This window comes from Solanum verrucosum, unplaced genomic scaffold (assembly GCF_900185275.1).
Source record: "Solanum verrucosum unplaced genomic scaffold, falcon-dt-bn FXZP01000198.1, whole genome shotgun sequence".
NCBI classification, from domain to species: Eukaryota; Viridiplantae; Streptophyta; class Magnoliopsida; order Solanales; family Solanaceae; genus Solanum; species Solanum verrucosum.
This window is the reverse complement of record NW_026020173.1, coordinates 2,290,296-2,313,054: the sequence shown is the minus strand read 5'-3', so window position 1 is coordinate 2,313,054 and position 22,759 is coordinate 2,290,296. Positions and strand designations below refer to the sequence as shown.

The 22,759-nt window shown below is 36.7% G+C and overlaps 1 protein-coding gene across 3 annotated transcripts in view; it reads right to left on the bottom strand.

Annotated features, from left to right (window-relative positions):
* Window positions 1–22,759, bottom strand: part of LOC125828795 (chloride channel protein CLC-c-like) — a 1,181,495-nt gene that overhangs the window by 900,507 nt on the left and 258,229 nt on the right. The window lies entirely within an intron of this gene.

The following is a 22,759-nucleotide window of genomic DNA, read 5'->3' as shown; positions in this document are numbered from 1 at the left end:
CCTCCTTGGACTACTTTAAAATAGAATAAGTAGCTCCTTAAGTGTTCAGTTGACACAAAAAAAAGCATTTCACTCTCTTTTAAGGAGAGTGGGTTAAGTATTTTTTCTTTTTCATTGTTTGTTCTTTTTCTATTATTTTCTCTCTCTTTCTCATTATCTATCTATTTTCGGACCTAAATTTTGTCATGATTTGAGTTTGAAGGTTTTTTCCAGCTTTCTATTTTGAAGTTCATCTACTCAGTGACAGAGTCAGGATTTTCAATAAGGGGGTTCAAAATTTATAGAAATAGACACACGAAATAGCCGAAGGGGGTTCGACATCTACTATATATACATAAAATATTATTTAATCATGTATAAATAATATAATTTTCCATCGAAGGGGGTTACCCCTTAATACAATGTGGCTCCGCCCCTGCATCTACTAGTTAATTCTTTTTTTAAACGGATTAATCCTTAATCTAAATCACCCATCAATTTTTTTCTTTTTTAAAAAGGATTTTGTGTCTTTACAAGACAATGCTTTTAATTCTTTGAAAAACACATTTTTTTTTAACTTTTGATTATAAATCCAATCACTTACGTATTAAGGAGGGTTTAGATTGAACTTATTTGTTGTAGAAGACTGAACTGTCATGCTCTGAGCTTAAACCCTGGACGTGACTGACACTCGAAAATCATTGTTGGTTCTCAAGCAAACTCTTGGTCTAGCTGACAACTTAGAGAACGACTAATTCAAGCAAGCATAAGCTTAAAACTGAATAAAATATTTAAAACAATTACTAAATCTCAAATATGTTTGAAAATGCTAAAAAAATATAATTAAAGTTTAGCATAACATCTTAAAACGGAGCACTAAAAGACTCTCTAACTCTGCTTGTCCATGGAGCCCCTACTGCCTAAGATAGGTGTCGGGATAAGACCCACGACACCTCAAAATACTACTACTACTAAGAAATAAAATTGGAGTCCCCCGAAAGCAAAGAGACCTCACTAAAAGCTGACGAATGGATGGTGCGATCTCAACGAAGCACATGTTGATGATCCTGAAAACATGTCATGATGCAAGTCGAATGACATCAGTACATGGAATGTACAATATGTAATTAATAAGGCTAAATGAAACAAATAACTGAACTAAAGGACTGAAAATAACTCAACTAAAGTAAAGCATGAACATAAGGTAAAAATATTTAAGCTTCACAGTAAAAGATGCAATGATAGCAAACACTGAATTATAGATATATACTTTATTTTAATGGAGATTTTCTCTAACTGATGACCATCACTATGACGAGCCTTGTGTTGATACAATGTCTTATCCATGTTACCAGAGCCACTCTATACCTTGTCGGAGTATAGAACGTAACTTTAACATATGGATCCACTAACAAGCCCTCAACGAGGCTGGGTGAAGAGTCGCCTGAATTACGGTACGATGCTATCTACGCTGGCGGCACATGTTATGGAGTTTGAGTTATCTTAACTCTTACATCAAATCGGTGCTCACTACTACTCCCAAAATTATAATGACCCGAAAGGTCAATTCTAGAAATAGTCGCAAGGTTACAATTTTACCCCTATCGATAGTTACCCCGAGTTATTTTGAATTAGTGGAGGAAGTTGGTTTGAAAATTTTAAACTATTTGTTTAGCTATAGTTAATTAATTAGCAAGTAAATTTTAATTAATTAATTAATTTTAATATGTGGTTAATGGACCAAGTCTATAATTTATTTAATACCATATACTACTTGACACATATGTTTTTTTTTTTATTATTTAACGACCCTTGAGGGGGTTAGGGGCTGAGCAGCACCTCCAGGCCTTATCATATATGAAAACAAAAATATACAAGGAGGGAGACATAAACCTTACCTCCAATCCTATGGTGGGTCAAGAATCAACCTACCTACTAAGGTTAGTCGACTCAACCCGATACAATAAGATGTAATAATAAACTAAGCACCTAGAAAGGATTCCTCTCTTAATACAAAGTTACTAATGATACATAAATAAGGGAGACTCTCCCCCAGGGGCGGACCTACAGTGGTTCAAGTGGGTTCATATGAACCCACTTCGTTGAAAAATAACACCGTATATATATGTATATTTAATCAGTTTTTAAAATTTTATATGTATATATTAAATTTTGAACCCAATAACACAAGTCTGAAGCTTAGCCGAGTGGTTGAGGGGGTTCAATTTTCCCAGCCAACTCGGGATCGAATCCCCATTGCCATATTTTAGTTTTAATTCGTTTTTTTGATATATAAAACGTTCACACACAATTTTGTCCTCTATGTAGGTGTAACTTTTGTCCTTTTAGTTACTTAGAAACTATAAAAAGTAGAACAACTTTTTACTTTTACAATTATAAGTCCAATAGTCAACAACTTTTGTCCTTTTTGTTTTTAATTTTTTTTTTTAAAAAAACTCAACTAAAAGGCACTAATCCCTATTATTCTCAATTCTAAAAACCTTTTTGTCTTCTTCTTTGTTGAAATCTTCTTGAACCTCTCTTACTTTTTCCCCCAAAATTTTGAGCATATTTTTTTATTGAAGGAAAAAAACTCTCCCCGTCGCTCAAATCTCGAATCAATAGTCAATATCCATCAAGTATGTTTTTCGCTCTTGATTCTAGTCTTTATATATACATATATGATTATTGTGGTTATTTTTTATTTCTTCAACTAAAAAATCCCTTATCATTCTAAAATCAACAAAAAATTACAAATAATATTAGGTATATTTCTATGTATTCGATTATGAAATTAAGGTTATAATTATTTTGTTTAATATTTTGTTTTTATTTGTTAAATGTTGAATGAAGAGAAATCATTCATAATATTCTTTTATCTTCTTAGTTTATATTGAATCCTAGTTTTTCGTTCATCTTGTTATTTACCGTCTCATTCATAAGTCAATGTAATTTTTTTTCAAATGTATTAACATTGTTTAGTATAGTCAGATATGTATGTTGTTAGCCTCATAAAAATTACAAATAATATTAGGTATATTTTTATATCTTGAACCCACTTCGTGAAAATCTTGGGTCCGCCACTGCTCTCCCCTTACACGAAGAAATGAAACTAACTCTAATCAAATTACTATACTTAGATAAGACATAGTAAATGGACTAGAATGTATCTCATAAAATAAGTCACTGTACTAAATCAGTTAAATGACTATAATAAGTATATTTGGTATACTGTTGGTATATAGAGGATCTTATTTATAGCTTGTTCGTGAGTACTGACTTCCCTTGGCTGCGTGAAAGTAGCTTCAGATATTCAAGGTGGTTGTTTGATCCTTTTCAACTTCGTTCTTCTGAAATTTTGTACTCCCAGTTTCTCCATCATATAGCTACCTTTTACTGCATGGGGCAATTGACGATGAGTGTAGTAATTCTGTACAATATCTTGTTTATGACTATGTTTGGCCAAAAAATCTGTTGTGCTATTAGCCTCCATGTAAATATGAACACATTGAAAAAACACACATTGGTTAGCAAGCAGCTGCAATTCCCGTATGTATCTGTGTATCATCCAAGGAGGATTAGAAACCTGCAAGAACCACTTAGTTAGTAATTCCGAGTCAACTTCTAAAATGATATTAGTGTAACCATGATGTATGCACCAGTTTAATCCATAACAGGTAGGCTGCACTTCAGCTTGATTATTTGTCCCTTCACTAAATGGTAAAGCAAAGGCAACTTGGCACATATGTTGAGATAAGTTAAAGGGGGTTTAACAGTTTTTAGATTATAATTGAGAGAAGTCAAAAAGAAAAACAAGAGAACGCGTTAGAGAGCAGAAAATCGTGGTGCTTCAGGTAATGTTTTTTGCTTAAGAAATATTTTGTTGGTAAATTTGTTGAACTTTAACAATTGGATCATTCCAATTGGTTAGTAAGTAGAGGTTAACAGTAGATATGTATATGTACGACTGCTTGGAGAAAAAAAATAAAAGGAATAAAAACTAATGGATATTGAATTGTGTTTATAAGGTGGAAGTGATAGACTTCTGAAAAGATGTGTGGTTAGATTCGGAATGTTCAGCAATTTGAAGGGGCTAAGTAAAGTGATGACTCAATGATTCTTTTTTAGAATATTTAAATAATGAGGTTTAACAATGATTTGAGGGACTTCATGAACGTGTTATATCTTTTCAGGCTAGTTACCCTAGCATGAAGAATAGTACTTGTATGATATAAGCAATATCTAGACTGGTTCCACAATTGGCAGTGGAATGATTAAAAGGATGGCTAGATAATGAACACAGTAACTTCGGAAAATATAGTTCGTAAAGTTATGATAACATGTATGGGTTGCTTAGTGAATGATGAGGATGATGTTGCGCCAATTGAGGTCAGAATATCTACTACGATTTATATATTAAGTGTATATCAAAAAGGGTCATGATACGACTACTATAATTGTATCGATTCTTACTTGTTTAGATTTATGGAGTGTGTTACTCCTGTTATCGACCTGATCTACGAAGGGATGCATATTGTTTTGGACGAGAGACAAAACTGATTTGGTAGTGTATTGTAGTTACTTAATGGGCAAAAATATGTAGGCTATTTGAGTACAATCTTCTCGAGGGGTATGATTTTTTTTTTTTAGTGGTGGATCTAATGGACTTTCATGATATGGTACTAGTTGTATATAGAAACGGATACGTTAATTGTCAAGTGCGAATAATAACTACTTAAAGAGTTATCAAGTGTATCACATGCTCGTATAATGAGATTCGATGTTGCATTCACATTTGAGAAACCAACTAGTTTGTTACTGCAGACGCTTGGGTTAAGCATTGTTTATAAGGAATATTTTAGTGGTGGATCTTTGGTACGGTATTAATGTGTTTAGGTTGTGAAGTCTATTACGAGGATTCTAATTGAGGAGTGGTGATTTTATTGTAAGCTCCAAGAGACTGGATCGATATCAAAATGACAAATTGTAACACCCCAAAAATTAGTAGGCTAAACTAGAGCTTAACGTGAGGGTTAGAGTCATGGACGTAACTCCCCGTACTCGAAATAGGAAAGTGTAGCAGTTTTCCAAAACCTCCAGGTATCACCCACGAGGGAAACCCACGGGTTGTGGTTGGGTCCACGCCACGTGGGTGAGTCCGTAGGTGAGGACCCCTGGAGACTACCTGAGGCAGTGAACCACGAGACCAGGACCCACACCACGTGGATGGGTCCACGGTTCGTGGTAGGCAGTCGTGGGTTGAAGCCCTGAAATTCAAGCCTCATACCACCATCCACGGTTCACCAGGACGGACCGTAGGTCCATTCACGATCTGTCGATGAGGTCGCATGGGTGGGGCCTGTGGGACGGTTAAGTGAGGACTTAAGGGTCTTTTCCGATTTTAATTAAGTTGAAGTGATGTCATTTTTCCTACATCTAAACCACTTATATAAGCATTTTAACCCCCAAAATTTCCCCAATTAAGTCATTCTCTCAAATCCCAAAAGAAAACCCAAAACTCCACTCAAAAAAATTCTCTCTCTAGAAAACTCAAAGAAGAAGAGAAGAAGAAGGAAGTTGGAACTAGGGTTCAAGGAGAAAGGTTTTCACACCAAATTCATAGGGCTTTGTTGTTAATTTATGATAGCTCTTCATCCATGGATAGAATTCATTCATAGAGTCCCTTCAAAATTCCAATTTCAAAGATAGAAATCCCTAAAAGTTAGGGTTTGATTCCAAAGTCATGGGTTCCTTTCAAAATCAATTCTAATGATTTAATTATGTTATATTATGATTGAATTGATGATTTATTATGGTGTCTATATAGTAATCCCCAAGAACCCATGAAATCCCCATATTTCTCATTTGATCTTGTGATGATGTGGGTTGTTGATGAAAGAAGAATGTTATGAGATTATGCATGTAGTGATTGGGTTACTTGAATTATAATGATATCCAAGGTCTAATGTAGTGAATTCTACATGTGCTGATTGATATGAGCTTTGACCCTTGAAAGGGTAAGATATGATATTATGAATGTTTTATGAAGTTTATGTATATGCTTTAAGAACACTTTGAGAGTGAATTGTCTATGATTATGATATAGTGTTGTGTTGTTGAAAGGGTATTCTCATATACACACTTATGCATGAATATGATATGATGTGAAAGGTTTTTCTCACAATATGAAGATTCTAAGGTTGAAAGGCTTTCTCACCTATTGAATCTATATGTAGACATGGACGGTGAAAGGTTATTCTCACGCATGATCTAAAGAGTTATCTTATGAATTAAGCATGGATTGAGTGTCAAAATATTCTCCCATAAATATGAACTTAAGTTAAGACTTAGTATGTATTGTGTTGGAATTAATGCTTAGAATTGAGTGGATATTGAATATGAGATGAAAGCTTTTACACTAGTTGAGTCCGACTTCCAAATGGGATCCTTTTACACTAGTTGAGTTCGGGTTCCCAAAGTATGTATCATGAGATGGAGACTTTTACGCTAGTTGAGTCCGGGTTTTTAGAAGCAATTTCCTTGTCCCATAAACTACGTGCCCCCGTAGGATATTTAGCTAGTGGATCCACCTAAGCTAAGAGTATGGTTCTACCTTAGCCAAGTAGGACACCCCTTTTCGGTGTGAGTAACAATGGGGGATCATGTATAGCTCACATGGTCTCATGTCGGTTAAGGCTTATTCCCATAACAACAAGAAATATGAATTATGAACTATGGTTACTCGAGGATCTTTTATATGAGTTTTCAAGGTCTTAAAGATGATGAATATGAATGATGGCCTAAGGAGGGTTACTTAGCATTGGTGAGATTTATGGGGTCTTATCCATGCATTGCACAAGTATGCTTTGAGGTTATTCATGAAGTGTTTCTCTTATGTTATGATGATATATGTATTGATTATGTTTATGACTTATGCTTTTTCACTATCTTCATGATGATGCTTGAACTTGGTAAATTGCATGCTTGCAAAGGAAATGTCCCTTTTTACATGTCTTCAATGTTTTTATGCATGGCTATCATACTTAGTGCAGTTTTATACTAACACCTACTTTTCCTACATTTTCCCCAAGTGTAGGGTTCGGTTCTCGAGGTGATCATTCTAGTGGCTAGAGCTTGAACTTGAGTATCTTCCGAGCTTGTTGGTAAGTCCTCTTGGTTAGAGGACGGATTTTTCTCATATTGTAGTTTTGTTTCATGTATTTCCCTTTTTGTACATGTTGTATGGGATAGGCCCTATTTCATTCAAATAATGCAATAGATGGCTATGTTGAGACTAAGTGTCTAGACTTTCGCTTTTCTTTATGAAAATTTTAGACTTGAATTGTGATTTTTACTCTTATTATTCTATTGCTTATGTTATGAGAACTAAGTGGCTTTTATAGAGTCCATCAGGGTTCTATACGCCATGTTACATCTAGGGGGTACTCCTGGGTCGTGACAAACTTGGTAATCAGAGCACAAAGTTTTGAATGATCCTAGGATGATGTTTCATAAGCCACATCTACTAGAGTCTTGTTCATGTGTGTGAAGCATGCCACATTTATGAATGAGAGGCTACAAGATGATTAGAAAACTTCACTTCTTCATTACTCTAAGTCGTACCATAGATTTTAACTCTATAAGATCTCTCTCCTAATCCTTGCCCTACTTTCTTCAGGATATGAATACTAGAAGGGCCAATACTAGAAGTATGGAGGGTGATAATGTGAAACAATGAACTTCTCCTCAAGATCATCAAGCTCCGGTTGATCCTTTGGTCGAGAATGCTACTCATGCGGAGTTTAGGGAGACTATTCAAATGTTGTCTCAAGCCGTGACGGCTCAAGCCAATAGAGAGGTTTTAGCTCCGGTGAATCCTAATGTGAATTCGGCGGCTTCAAGAGTGAGGGATTTTGCAAGAATGAACCCCCCCAGAATTTCATGGCTCCAAAGTGGAAGAGGATCCTCAAAGTCTTATTGACGAGGTCTATAAGGTACTTGCTATTATGGGGATGAATCTGGAAGAGAAGGCGGAATTAGCCGCTTACCAATTGAAAGATGTTGCTCAAGTGTGGTATTATCAATGGAAGGGAGAAAGACCGGTAGGAGCGGGTCCTGTAGGATGGGAATTGTTTAAATCGGCATTTATTTATGGGTTCTTTCCCCTAGAGTTGAGGGAAGCAAAGGTGCAAGAGTTCATTAACCTTCTCCAAGGAAGTATGAGTGTGAAGAAGTATGCCCTAAAGTTCACCCAACTATCCAAATATGCTCCAACTATGGTGTCATATTCGAGGGCTAAGATGAGTAGGTTTTTGTCAGGTGTGTCCGGCATGGTAGAAGAAGAGTTTCGTACGGCAATGCTTCATCATGATATGGACATGTCACATCACATGGTGTACGCCCAACAAATTGAGGAATCAAAACTCAAGGAAAAAAATAGGGAGGTGAAAAGAGCTAGGACCGGTGATGGGAACTTCTCCAATACTAGGTCTGATGGACAAGGTCGACCAAAGTTTAGGCAAAGGTTTTCCAACCAAGGTTCCTCTAGTGCTCCCCCAAGGGTCAACAAGGATAGGGTGTAACCCTAAACCTCAAGAAGGTAATGGTAGTGGTTCTTATGTGACTAGGCCTATTTGTGCAAAATATGGAATGAAGCATAATGGTAAGTGCCTAGTTGGCACATATAGTTGCTTTAGTTGTGGAAAGAGTTGTCATAAAATGAGAGATTGTCTGATGCTTAAGGTTCAAGGAAGAGAGGGCAATAAAGCTCCTATTAGCGGTTCAAACTCTAATGCTCCCAAGCAAAACCGTTTTTATGCTCTCCAAACCAGAGGTGACCAAGAGAGCTCCCCGGATGTAGTGAACGGGATGTTAAAAGTATTTCTTATTGATTTGTATGCCTTGTTGGATCCTGGTGCTACTTTATCTTTTGTGACGCCCTATGTGGCAATGAAGTTTGATGTTCCTCCGGAAGTGTTATTAGAACCTTTTTTTTGTCTCTACTCCTGTTGGTGATTCTGTGGTGGCTAAGAGGGTTTATAGAAGATGTCCCGTTTCCTTATCCCATAGAGTTACTCTTGTTGACTTGGTAGAACTTGACATGTTAGACTTTGATGTGATTCTTGGATGGATTGGTTGCATGCATGTTATGCCTTTATTGATTGTAGAACTCGGTTGGTAGATTCCAATTTCCAAATGAGCCTATTTTAGAGTGGAAATGGGTAAATTCTATTCCTAGAGGTCAATTAGTGTCTTACCTTAGAGCTAGGAAGATGACCTCGAAAGGTTGCTTTTACCATGTTGTTAGGGTGAAAGATGTAGATTCTGAAACCCCTTCTCTTGAGTCGATTCCCGTGGTTAATGAGTTCTCGAAAGTTTTCCCCAATGATTTGCCCGGTATTTCTCCCGAGCGGAAAATAGATTTGGTATTGACCTTCTTCCGGATACGCAACCTATCTTTATTCCTCCTTATAGAATGGCTCCGGCCGAGTTAAAGGAGTTGAAAGAGCAACTAAAGGATTTTTTAGATAAGGGTTTCATTCGACCGTGTATCTCTCCATAGGGTGCTCTCATGTTATTTGTTAGGAAAAAGGATGGGTCTCTTCGAATGTGCATTAATTATCGTCAATTGAATAAAGTGACCATTAAGAACAAGTACCCTCTTCCAAGAATTGATGATTTATTTGACCAACTTCAAGGGGTTAGTTATTTCTCTAAGATTGATCTTCATTCAGGTTATCATCAATTGAGGGTGAGAGGGGTTGATATTCCCAAGACGACTTTTCAAACCCGATATAGTCATTATGAGTTTGTGGTTATGTCGTTTGGGTTGACTAATGCTCCGATGGCATTTATGGATTTAATGAATATAGTTTTTAGACAATACCTTGATATGTTCGTAATTATGTTTATTGATGATATTTTGATCTATTCAATGAGTGAGAACGAACATGTGGACCATTTTAGAATTGTGTTGCAAGTTCTTAAAAGACTAACAACTTTTTGCAAAGTTTAGCAACTGTGAATTTTGGTTACGGTCTGTGGCTTTCCTTGGTCATATTGTGTCAAGCAAGGGGATTGAGGGGGATCCTAAGAAGACATATGCGGTTAAGAGTTGGCCTAGACCTCTAACTCCTTCTGACATTAGAAGCTTTTTGGGTTTGGCCAGTTAGTATAGAAGGTTTGTTGAGGGATTTTCTTCCATTGCTTCTCCTTTGACGGTTTTGACTCAAAAGAAGGTTAAGTTTGTGTGGTAGGAAGCTTGTGAGAAAAGTTTCCAAGAGTTGAAAGATAGACTTACTTCCGCTTTGGTGTTGACCTTACTGGAGGGTACGAATGGTTTTGTGGTGTATTGTGATGCCTCTAGAGGTGGGTTGGGATATGTTCTTATGTAAAATGGTAAGGTGATTGTCTATGCTTCAAGGAAACTTAAAGTCCATGAGAAGAATTATCCTACCCATGACCTTGAGTTAGCGGCGGTTGTGTTTTCCTTAAAAATATGGAGGCACTATTTGTATGGGGTCCATGAGGATGTTTTCACCGATCATAAGAGTCTACAATATGTGTTTAGTCAAAAGGACTTGAATCTCCGCCAAAGAAGGTGGCAAGAACTTTTGAAGGATTATGACATGAGTGTCCTTTATCACCCCGACAAAGCTAATGTGGTAGCGGATGCTCTTAGTAGATTTTCAATGGGTAGTGTGGCTTATCTAGATGAAAAAAAGAAAGAGTTGGTTTGTTCTGTGCATAGGTTAGACAGATTAGGTGTTCAACTAGTGGATTCCACCAAGGGTGGTGTCATGGTCCATAATGGTTCCGAATCGTCCTTTGTGATTGATGTGAAGTATAAGCAAGGCCTTGACCCAATATTAGTAGAAATGAAAGAGGCGGTACTCAAAAAGTCTATTGAGGCATTCTCCCAAGGGGGAAATGGGGTGCTTAGGTATCAAGGTCGGTTATATGTTCCGAATGTTGATAATTTGAGGGAACAAATTTTAGAGGAATCCCATAGTTCTCAGTATTATATTCACCCGGGAGCCACCAAGATGTACCGTGATCTACGGGAAGTCTATTGGTGGAATGGGATGAAGAAAGATATTGCGGGATTTGTGGCCAAGTGTCCGAATTATCAACAAGTTAAGGTTGAGCATCAAAGGACGGAAGGCTTATCCCAAGATATATAAGTATTCCCACTTGAAAGTGGGAAGAGATAAATATGGATTTTATTATGGGTTTGCCTCGTACCCGGAGACAACATGATTCTATTTGGGTCATTATAGATCAGATGACAAAATCAACCCACTTTATTCCCATCAAGGTTTCTTTTTCGGCGGAAGACTATGCTAAGTTGTACCTAAGTGAAATGGTGAAGTTGCATGGAGTTCCCTTATCCATTATTTCCGATCAGGGTACTCTATTTACTTCTCACTTTTGGAAGTCATTCCAAAAAGGTCTTGGCACTAAGGTTAAGCTTAGCAGGACTTTTCATCCCCAAATCGATGGGCAAGCGGAGCCTATCATCCAAACATTGGAAGATATGTTAAGGGCATGTGTAATAGACTTCAAGGGTAATTGGGATGACCACTTGTCATTGATAGAGTTTCCCTATAATAATAGCTATCACTCAAGTATCAGTATGGCTCCCTTTGAAGCCTTGTATGGTGGTAGATGTAGGTCTTCGGTTGGATGGTTTGAGGTGGGTAAAATTGCTCTAATTGGTCCCAAATTAGTTTATGAGGCCATTGAGAAGGTACGACTTATTAGAGAGAGGTTGAGGAAAGCTCAAAGTAGACAACAGTCTTATACCGATGTGAGAAGAAGAGATATATAATTTAAGGTTAACGATTGGGTCTATTTGAAAATCTCACCCATGAAGGGTGTGATAAGATTTGGCAAGAAAGGGAAACTTAGTCCCCGGTATGTAGGCCTATACCAAATTTTGAAACGAGTTGGTAAAGTTGTCTATGAGTTAGATTTGCCAAATGAGTTGGCTCCGGTTCATCCGGTATTTCATGTTTATATGCTCAAGAAGTGTATTGGATATCCGGCATCCATTATTCCCTTAGAAAGGTTGGGAGTTGACGAAAGTCTTTCATATGAAGAGGTTCCGATAGAGATCCTAGACCGGCAAGTCAAGAGATTGAGAAACAAGGAAATAACTTAGCTTCCGTGAAGGTTTTATGGAGAATGCCAATATGAAGTCCCGATATCCTCATATTTTTCCTTCTACTCCTATTCAAGCTTGAGGTAAGTAGTTCCTCTTGAGTTTTCCTTGTTTTGGAAGTCATGTGTGTTATATGTGTTTTCCATGATTTCTTTATATTATGAATGTTCTTAAGAAATTCATGTTTAGTAGGAAAGTGAGTTTTTATGATTGATTTTTCCTCATGTTGTTGTGCATTGAGTAAGAGTTGATATATGTTTCATGAGGTGAATTGTTGAACATGCTTTAGTTATGCATTCTTGAAGAGTATATTGCATAAAGGTTCCATGAGATTGTGTTGAGCATGCTTTAGTTTGGAGAAGGTAGTTCCTCCTATGAATATGAGAAATATTGAGTTTTTCATGCATATGGGTTGTTAGATATAGTTCCTACTTCCTTGTGTTGCATTGATTATGTTTGAGATGGAGTTAAAGTTTCCTCCTTTAAATTGTGCATTATTTTAATATTGCATGCATGATGGACTGCTAGTCTTGAGTCTTTACTTCCGTAAGGTGTCTAGATCATCATTCGAGGACGAATGTTCCCGAGGGGGAGATATTGTAACACCCTAGAAATTACTAGGCTAAACTAGAGCTTAACGTGAGGGTTATAGTCATGGATGTAACTCCCCGTACCCAAAAGAGGAAAGTGTAGCAGTTTTCAAGAACCTCCAGGTGTCACCTACGAGGGCAACCCACGGGCAGTGGTTGGATCCACGTCACGTGGGTGAGTCCATAGGTAAGGACCCCTGGAGACTGCCTGAGGCAGTGAACCACGAGACCAGGACCCACGCCACATGGATGGGTCCACGGTCCGTGGTAGGCACTCGTAGGTCGAAGCCCTGAAATCAAGCCTCAGTCCACCATCTTTGGTCTGAGGTCGCGTGGGTAGGGCCTATGGGATGGTTAAGTGAGGACTTAAAGGTCTTTTCCAATTTTAATTAAGTTGAAGTGATGTTGTTTTGCCTACATCTAAACCACCTATATAAGCATTTTAACCCCCAAAATTTCCCCAATTAAGTCACTCTCTCAAATCCCAAAAGAAAACCCAAAACTCCTCAAAAAAAATTCTCTCTCTAGAAAACTCAAAGAAGAAGAAGAGAAGGAAGTTGGAGCTAGGGTTCAAGGAGCAAGGTTTTCACACCAAATTAATAGGGCTTTGTTGGTAAGGTATGGTAGCTCTTCATCCATGGATAGAATTCATCCATGGAGTCCCTTCAAAATCCCAATTTCAAAGATAGAAATCCCTAAAATTTAGGGTTTGATTACAAAGTCATGGGTTCCTTTCAAAATCGATTCTAATGTTTTAACTGTGATATATTATGTATGAATTGATGATTTCTTACGTAGTAATCCCCAAGAACCCATGAAATTCCCATAGTTCCCAATTGTGATCTTGTAATGTGGGTTGTTGATGAAAGAAGAATGTTATGAGATTATGCAAGTAGTGATTGAGTTACTTGAATTATAATGATATCCATGTCTAATGTAGTGAATTCTAGATGTGTTGATTGATATGAGCTTTGATCCTTGGAAGGGCAAGATATGATATTATGAATGTTTTATGAAGTTTATGTATATGCTTTAAGAACACTTTGAGTGTGAAATGTCTATGATTATGATGTAGTGTTGTGTTGTTGAAAGGGTATTATCATATACACACTTATGCATGAATATGATATGATGTGAAAGATTTTTCTCACAATATGAAGATTCTAAGGTTGAAAGGATTTCTCACATATTGAATATATATGTAGACATGGACGGTGAAAGGTTATTCTCACGCATGATCTAAAGAGCTATCTTGTGAATTAAGCATGGATTGACTGTCAAAATATTCTCCCATAAATATGAACTTAAGTCAAGACTTAGTATGTACTGTGTTGGAATTAATGCTTAGCACTGAGTGGATATTGAATATGAGATGGAAACTTTTACACTAGTTGAGTCCGACTTCCAAATGGGATCCTTTTACACTAGTTGAGTCCGGGTTCCCAAAGTATGTATCATGAGATGGAGACCTTTTACGCTAGTTGAGTCCGGGTTTTTAGAAGCAATTTCCTTGTCCCATAAACTACGTGCCCCCGTAGGATATTTAGCTAGTGGATCCACCTAAGCTAAGAGTATGGTTCTATCTTATGCAAGTAGGACACCCCTATTCGGTGTGAGTAACAATGGGGGATCATGTATAGCTCACATGGTCTCATGTCGGTTAAGGCTTATTCCCATAACAACAAGAAATATGAATTATGAACTATGGTTACTCAAGGATCTTTTATATGAGTTTTCAAGGTCTTAAAGATGATGAATATGAATGATGGCCTAGGGAGGGCTACTTAGCATGGGTGAGATTTATGGGGTCTTATCCATGCATTGCACAAGTATGCTTTGAGGTTATTCATGAAGTGTTTCTCTTATGTTATGATGATATATGTATTGATTATGTTTATGACTTGTGCTTTTTCACTATCTTCATGATGATGTTCGAACTTGGTAAATTGCATGCTTTCAAATGAAATGTCCCTTTTTGCATGTCTTTGATAGACTTCAGATTTGGCTCTCATCAGCTCAGTGTCATAGATAGTGACATTCCGAAGATAACCTTCAGAACTTGGTATGATCAGTATGAATTTGTAGTTATGTCTTTTGGGCTAACAAATGCCCATGAAACTTTCATGGATTTAATGAACAGGGTGTTCAAACAATATTTGGACTTGTTCATTATCGTCTTTATTGATAATATCATCATTTATTCTCGAAGTGAGGAAGATTATGCGACTCATCTGAGAGTTGTTTTGCAAATCCTCAAAGATCGCCAGCTATTTGCTAAGTTTAGCAAATGTGAATTTCGGTTACAATTAGTCTCTTTCCTTGTCCATGTGATATCTAGCGAAGGGATCCGAGTGGATTCTCAGAAAATTGAGGCGGTACAACATTGGCCCTGACCCACCTCTCCAACTGATATCAGAAGTTTCTTAGGTTTGGTTGGTTATTAGAGGAGATTTGTTGAAGGATTTTTATCCATAGCTTCCCTATTGACCAAGTTGACTCAAAAGAAGGTCAAATTTCAGTGGTCAAATGAGTGTGATAAAAGCTTCTCAGAACTGAAGACTAGGTTGACTACATCTCATTTCTTGACTCTACTAGATGGTTCAGACGGTTAAATGATTTATTGTGATGCATCCAGGGTCGGCCTAGATTGTTTATTGATGCAACAAGGTAAGGTTATAACTTATGATTCTAGACAGCTTAAGGTCCTGAGAAGAACTACCCGAATCATGACCTCGAGCTTGGAGCCGTAGTATTTTCCCTAAAGATTTGGAGACAATACTTGTATGGTGTTCATGTTGATGTGTTCACAAATCATAAAAGCCTCTAGTATGTGTTCACCCAGAAAGAGTTGATTTTTCGTCAGAGGAGATGACTTGAATTCCTCAAAGTCTATGACATGTATGTGTTTTACCATCTGGGTAAGGCCAATGTAGTGGCTGATGCTCTTAGCAGACTATCTATGGGTAGTGTGATACATGTTGAGGAAGAAAAGGAAAAGTTAGCAAAAGATGTTCACCGACTTTATCGCTTAGGAGTTTGCCTTACGGACACATCATATAGTGGTGTGAGAATTTTCATTGGTAGCAGAGGTTAAGGAAAAACAAGACAATGATCCTATATTAGTTTAATTGAAAGGTGCAGTTCATCAGCATAAAGTTGAGGTTATCTCCCAAGGGGGAGATGGTGTGCTTCACTACCAAGGTTGCTTATGTGTTCCTAATGTGGTGAGTTGAGACAACAGATCCTTACAAAAGCTCATAACTCCAGGTATTCCATTCATCCAGGTGACACTAAGATGTACCGTGATCTACAAAAAGTCTTTTGGTGGAACGACATGAAGAGGGACATCGTAGATTTTGTGGCTTAGTGTCCTAATTGTCAGCAAGTTAAGGTAGAACATCAGAAACTAGGAGGTATGACTCAAGAGATTAGCATTTCTATATGGAAATGGGAAGTGATAAACATAGACTTCATCACAGGTTTACCTTGTACTCGCAGACAACATGACTCCATTTGGGTGATAGTGGATAGAGTTACTAAGTCCGCTCACTTCTTGGTTGTCAAGACTATAGAATCAGCGGAGGACTATGCCAAACTCTAAATCAATGATATAGTTAGACTACATGGGGTTCCCTTGTCTATCGTTTCAAATATAGGTCCTCAATTCACCTCTGATTTCTGGAAATTGTTTCAGAAAGGTCTTGGTATTCAGGTAAATCTCAGTACAACATTTCATCCACAGAAGGATGGTCAGGCATAGCATACCATTCAAACCTTAAAGGACATGTTGAGAGCTTGCGTGATTGATTTCAAGGGTAGTTGAGATGATCACCTACCTCTCATAGAGTTTGCCTATAATAATAACTTACATTCATGTATTCAGATGGCCCTGTGTGAGGCACTATATGGGCGTAGATACAGGTCCTTAATTGGTTGGTTTGAAGTAGTTGAAGCAGCCTTGATAGGGCCAGATTCTGTTCATGAGGCTATGGAGAAAGTTCAGCTCATTAGAGATAGATTTAAGGCAACTCAGAGTCATCAGAAGTCCTATGTAGATGTGAGAAGAAGGGACTTAGAGTTCAAAATCGATGATTGGGTTTTCCTAAAGGTGTCACCTATGAAGGGGGTGATGATATTTGGAAAGGAAGAGAAGCTCAGTCCTAGATATGTAGGTCCTTACAAAATCCTGAAAAGGGTTGGTAATGTGGCTTATGAGTTGGAGTTGCCAGCAGAACTAGCAGTGGTTCATCCAGTCTTTCACATTTCCTTGTTGAAGAAGTGTGTGGGTGATACGACATTGATAGTACCATTAGAGAATGTGATTGTGAAGGATAGTCTTACTTATGAAGAGGCACCAGTTGAAATTCTTGATCGTCAGGTTCCTAATTTGAGAAATAAGGAAGTCGCTTCAGTAAAGGTTTTATGGAGGAGTCAGTCCGTAGAGGGAACTACTTGGGAAGCAAAAGAAGCCATGATGGACAAGTATCCTCACCTCTTTCCTTCCGATTCCATTTCAGCTTAAGGTAATAGTTCCTCTTCAGTATCTCAGTTTACTATTGAGTAATTCAGTCTCAATATCTTGTTCCCTCAGTTATTCTTGTATTTCAGCATATTTGCATGTTCTTGGAACTCAGTTTAGTTAGATATTAGTTTCTAGTACTTAGTAGTAGGGATTGCAACTCCTTCACTCCATACTCAGCTTATTTAGGCTTCATTCGAGGACGAATGTTCCCAAGGGAGATATATTGTAACACCTCAGATTTGAGAAAGATGGAAAAATGCAGCTTTCCAGGACCTGGTGCCAGAACCATAGAAGCCACCAACGGTTCGTGGTCTGATACACGGTCTGTAGGTGGGGTTCGTCGTTGGGGTCCAGGATTTAGGTATCTGTGATCCCACCCACAACCGACCAGTATGGTCTGTGGTTGGACCTACAAACCGTGGTTGGACCTACAGACTATAGGTCTGGATCAACAACCAATTAGAGGAAAATGGTTGTTGGGTTAACTTTAAACGGTCATATCTCTCAGCACAAAATGAATTAGGTGGTCCATGACCTATCAAATAATAGATAATTTAATCCTTTTTCCAACGCCACCAAGTTTGTTAAAATCCAATCTTAGAGTGAAAAGTTATGCTCATTTTAGTGAAGCCATATCGGGCAGACTATGAACTGCGACCCCAGGCAATAGTCAATAGTCCAAATGACGGTCCGTTAGTCCCACCGTGGATGAACTTCATCAACTTTTAAGTCAGGGTCATTTTGTTCTTTTCTCTATGCGTTGGGGGCACTTAAACTATGTCGTTTGATGCCTAAACTACGTCGTTTGCTGCCTAAACTACGTCGGTTTACTCAGTCTAAGCCTAATAGTCTAGTCAGACATACTCAGAACCCTTATTCTCCAAAAAAAAATCTTCCAAGTTAGAACGAAAAGAAGAAAAAGAGGCGCCAGTTTCTTTCTAGAACAACCAGCAGTGTTCTTCAAAGTTCATCCCCGAAATCTAAAAGATTTCTCCATAGACTTCGTCACTAGGTATGTGGATTTCACTAGTGGGTTCCTTCCATCCACTAGGTCCCTAAAATTCAATCAGTTCCTTGATTCTACATTGCTTGTTTAGACCTAGGATTTGTAAAATCTTGGGAATTTGTTGTGATTTCAGTTGCTATAGAATCCATAGTCGAAATAACATATTTTGTTGGAAACGTTGCATAATTTATTGTATAAACTCAGAACCCTAGTTTGTGTAAATTCTCTTAGTTCATGAATTATATTTTCTAGGTCAGTTAGACAGAAAATCATGCTCCAGATTACGAATGTCACATTCTCAGTATATAAATATTGCATTGAGAATGTGACATTCTCAGTTAGCATGTCCGTTTTTTTATCTATTCATATTTAGTGCATTTTAACTTCATGAATATTCAAATGAGAGTAGACTTAGCATTGAGTTGGACTAGGGTTCAGTGTACCCTCAAAGTCCCAGAACTACGTGTATGTGTAGGTTTATATGTCCCCTTAGTTGGGCATCAGATTTAGTGATCACGCTAGAGTCATGCCTTTATAAACCTGACAAGGTATATTAGGTTCTCTCGATGGGGCGTATACATCAGACTCTATGTTTAGCTCACGTGGTTTATGTCGGTTAATAGTAGCTCCCACAGTCAGACTCTTAGTGCATTTGTCTAGGTTTTTAATATATACTTCAGCATTCAGTTCATCATGTTACTTTCATGATTAGTACTTGGTCATTGCATTCAGTTTAGTTCTTTTTAGTTATACTTCAGTACATATCTATATTTTGTTCAGGTTATATCATTGCTCAGTTATGTATTGTTCAGCCTATATACATTATTCAGCGTAGTATCTATATCATGCATGCTCAATACATTCCAAGTATTGACACATACTTTGCGCTACATCATTTCATGATGTAAGTTCAGGTACTCAACATCCAGATCTCACATAGATCGATTCTCGGTTCGCATTCAACAACTTCAGTGGTGAGTCCTCATATTCCAAGGACAATAGACATGCTTTCATTATTAGTCTTTACTTTCAATTTTTGTTAGAATTAGATGGGGCCATGTCCGAACAGCTCAACTCAGTTAGAGGCTTTTCAGACATAGTAGTAGATTCAGCTTGAGAGTTGTTAAGTGTTGTTTCATTCTTCACTAAAACTTGTAAATTATGTTTATTTACATTCAGACTAGTTGGGCTTGTTCCTCTTCAAATATTCGTTGATTTAGCTTCCGCATAGTTCATGTTTTACTAAGTTAATTTCAGTATGTTTATGATATGTCAGACTCAGGGTTGACTCGTGATCCTAGTTCTTGTGTTACGTCAAAGGGGTTGCCTCAAGGCGTGTACGATTCAACTTTAAGAGAAAAATCAATTTTTGAAGGAGTCACCACTAAATTTTTAAAAGTAATTAAGAAAACTTTAATTTTAAAAACTTTAACAAAATTAAGCCTAAAAATTTAGAGAAAATGGTACAGAGTTCTTATTTACATTTCAAGAAGATTTTAAGCCACTTGAAATGTCCGCTAACATATGGTTATACGACAAGTTGAAAATTTATTTGACTAATTTGGAAAATATTTTAAAAAATTAAGATACTTTAAAGTTATTTGAAATTAAAACACTTGAAATAATTTGGATAGAAAAGCTCAATAAAAAAAGCTAAAGTAAAATAAAGTAATTAAGCAAAATAAATTTTGATGACAAAAGTGGTTCATCTTAAGGGATTTAATTAGAATAAACTAAATAAATAAAGTTAAAAGTTAATATAAATAATAATAATAATCAAATAATAACAAAAAAAGGAAAGAATAATCTCAAACTTGGGTCCTTTGCCCAAATTCAAATTATTGGGTTTGGGCAGCCCAAACATGTCCTAACTCTTAAATGGGCCCTGCCGAAATAAAAAGGGGCCTCAACCCTTTTCTCTTCTTCCTGGACCTGCTATTGCAAAAACTTGGGCTTTGACCATTTTTCGTTTTTGTCAAGCTGTGTATACACTGAGTGTATATCAATGTATATGGGTTGTATATCAACTTGTTTTGCCTTCAACACCTGTATATTAGCTTCCATTTCACTCGAACATCAATGGGGATGACTCGAAGGAATTCAACTTGATAAAATACAAGAATGTAGCCTAAAATAGACTGGGCCAATATCACATGCAAACAAAGTAAAGGTAAAGAATTAATAGGAATATATATTCAGGCTATTAACAAACAATTTATTGCTCCAGTAAAGAAAATATGTTTACACGAATTTATATGTTCTAGATATACACAGTAGCGACACATAATGGGAAGATATGAATCAATAAGATTATTTAATATTACTAAAGCAAGACATCTAAAAAAGATCAATACTCATGAATATGTTAAGAATAAGATAAATATTTATCTCTCACATTAAAATCAAAGAAGCAAACTTTCCTAAAACTGAACATGACTCATATTTAACTCAATGAACATTAAAAGGTATTTGCTTATATAAATCAATTAAACAAAGGCAAAAGTGGGGGAGGAGTGACAGTGATGGCATAAAAGAACGAAACATGAAAGCTTAAGCTATTAATCACAAAATACCCAACAAAATCTACACTTAGACAATATATTTACTGGACAAGGGAATAGTTAATTACACTAAGTGATGGAAATAATAAGAAAGCTAGTTACTGCCAGGCATGTGATTTCCTAAAGAACAAGAAACTCTCAATTTTGATCATGGAAGATATCACTCATAAGGCAAATCTAATAGGCCAAATAATAACAGAGAAACACAGATACATGCATTTATTAAATTAACTTCAAATCACATGGGTATGACAATCATGTTGTTACCATATTAACTAAGAAAAGATTCAAGCATGGATATTATGGCTTTCAAAAAAATAAAATAAGAACAAGACCACTGGCTAACTAATAACTCCATTTTTCAATAGATGAGCCACTGCCTTATCAAAATTTAGGCTAAACAACCACATTTTAACCCAAAATAAACTCATATCCTCAAACTAAATTACAATTCTAAGCCAAACAAATAACAATGGATGCCTTCATATTGCTTTGAGACACCAAAACCAAACAACTAAGTATTGCTACTCAACACCACAAACAAACAATAACTAATTTCGATAAATTATGATAGTGTTATATCATAAGTTAAGCAAGATATCAATCTAAGTTGAAAAGATTATTAACATGAGTGACTCATTCTAGGATATTTGAGCTATTATGTCAACAAGATTCATAACGAAATTTTTCCATGAAATCTATCAGTAAAGGTAAGTTTATTACTCTCCAATATTGTAATTTTATTCTTAAGCCTTAGAATACAGGATATTACTCTTGGGAGAGGATTTTGACTTGATTTTATGGTGGAAAAGACATAAGTTGGCGGGGATGATCATGAATTGGATTGGGGTTAGGATTTACGTATAATCTGGGTATAATAAGGCCCTTTTTGATTGATTGTTATGTTTATTTATTTATTGTTTTAGTACAAGAACAAACCAAGACACTTTAAACGGGGAAAGCTCGGGTTTTTAGAGTTTTCAAAAGGTTTGATTTGAGGTAGGTGATGGTTGCATGTTTACCAATTCATGTATGTATGCATTTCTACTTCTTTATAGTATCATTGTGGAATGCATGTTGGGGAAAATGTAGGGAGCATATGAAATGACATCCTGTTAATAATCTCATGCAATGAACCTGTTTACTTTACTTGTGGTTTTAAGTTTTATTGTTCATTGTAATTGTAGTTGTGCATGATTGCTTATGATTATTGGTTGACTCGAGTACCATGTCGGTATAAGAATACTAATGTTTGGCTCAGATACCACACCTGGTATGAATACTAACTTTGGTTGACTCGAGTACCGCGCTCATATACTAATAGTTTGTATATGGGCTCCTTGAGAGAATCAGGTATGTGTAATGGTGGTTCCATTAGTGAACTAGATTTACCTATTTATAATGTGATATATGTATGTTGGATCCTTGAGTGGTCCCAACTATTTGAAAGATGAGTTGGACTCAGGTATAACTTGTATGTGATCATGTGGGAAATGTTTCATATGTATGTTAACTAAGGATAACGACTGGGAGTTCGGGTAGTTTCATGTTTGTTGATGATATGTGTTGACTATGTTACTAAATTGTGATTGTCTGTTTATATTAATGATTTGGACAAGTCGTGTGATCCTACCACTACATTGTGGTTGTGTACTGATATTGCACATGTTCTTTTCTTATTGAGTATAAGATATCTTTTAGCAGCTGATACGAGACTTCAGTTAAGGGACGCTTTATATCGAATCTAAGGGTGATCTACTCTTCCAGGCTTCCATGGGTTCATCTACTCCTTCTTATCCATATTTTCGGGCAAAGACATTAGACTATTAGGTTATGTTTTTTTATTAAGTTTTTGGGGTTGCATCCCAGTCTTGACTATCTAGAGTTTTGGTATGATAACTTTCCGTCTCTAGGGGTTTATTTCTGTAATATTTCACT